Here is a 1415-nt window from a genome sequence, read left to right as displayed (position 1 = left end):
TGTCCTAGGAGTCCTGGTGTGGTGATGTGGGTTAATGCGCCAGACTGTAAAGTCGGTTTGAACCACAAGGTTGGCAGTTCAAGCTCACCAGCCACTCTGGGAACCCTACATAGGGGAGCTAGGTGTCAGAACTGACTCGATGGCACTTAAAAACAACAACAAGCTGTCCTATGAAATAATTTAATTTCCTACTACTATGTGTATTTAATTCTATTTTCTTGTATTTCCTACATTTTTAAAGTATGGTTTAGTTTCATAAATCTTTATGGCATATATATTTTCATTTTGTTCACTGTAGATTTTACCCTTTCTCTGTTCACTACTTTATATCTTTACTTACATATTCTGTCATGAATTCTACATTGGGATATCAATTATGCAGCTCTGGTGTGGTGCTGGAGGTTAAGCACTGGACTGCTGACAAAGTTGGTGGTTCAAACCACCAGCCATTCCTGTGAAACCTTATATTTTGTTTTTATGAGTGAGAACGCACTCAAGGGTACTTAACCACAACAATCTTTGTTTTAATTAGCATCTCATTATCATTTTAATTTCATTTTTATCCTATTGCTTTAAATATTTCTGTGTCAAATTATTATAAGTAAATTCCCTTTTAAGCAACATACAATTGTGTTTTGTTTTTAGATTGCTATTTGGGGTATTTTTAATAGATGCTAATTACAGACAGGATTCATATAAATGACTTTCAAAAACTTTGTGGAAAATGGAATGAAAAGATAATGAAGTTTTTTTCCACTTGTGGCTTGTGTGGGTGTATCTGTGTGTGCAGAGAAAAAGAAAGGAAAAAAGCACGAGACAATCCCTGGATGGTGTCAATAGTTGATACACTCAGCTTCTAATCAAAGTTCAGTGGTTCAAATTCATCAAGATGTGTTTCAGAAGAAAGACCTGTCTCTCTACTTCCAAAAAATCAATCACTGAAAACTCAATGGAGTAAAATTCTACTTTGACACACAGGAGAAATCAGGTCAACATGAATGAATTGGAAACAACTCAGCAGCAATTGGTATCCATATATATTTGTTCCTTTGCTTCTGTTTTGTTATATGAATAGCATTTGATTTCTTTGTTTTATAAATTGGATTGCAAAGTAACTAATTTATGACAATTTGCTATATATGGATACATATTGCTGTTAAGTGCTGTCAAGTCAGTTCTGACTCATAGTGACCCTGGATAAGATTTCCGATGTGGTGCTGTTGAGTTTGAACCGCAAGGTCTGGGGTTCAAACTCACCAGCTGCTCCTGGAAACAGGGTCGCTATGAGTCGGAACTGACTTGACAGTATTTAACAACAGCACAAATGTATATATGTGACTGTGAACCACAAGGTCCATAGTTTGAGTCTGCCAGTCACTCCATGGGAGAATGATAAGGTTTTTGGTTTCCAGGAA

This window comes from Chrysochloris asiatica, unplaced genomic scaffold, assembly GCF_000296735.1.
Source record: "Chrysochloris asiatica unplaced genomic scaffold, ChrAsi1.0 scaffold04380, whole genome shotgun sequence".
In the NCBI taxonomy this organism is placed as follows: Eukaryota; Metazoa; Chordata; class Mammalia; order Afrosoricida; family Chrysochloridae; genus Chrysochloris; species Chrysochloris asiatica.
Note: the sequence above shows the minus strand (reverse complement) of the source record.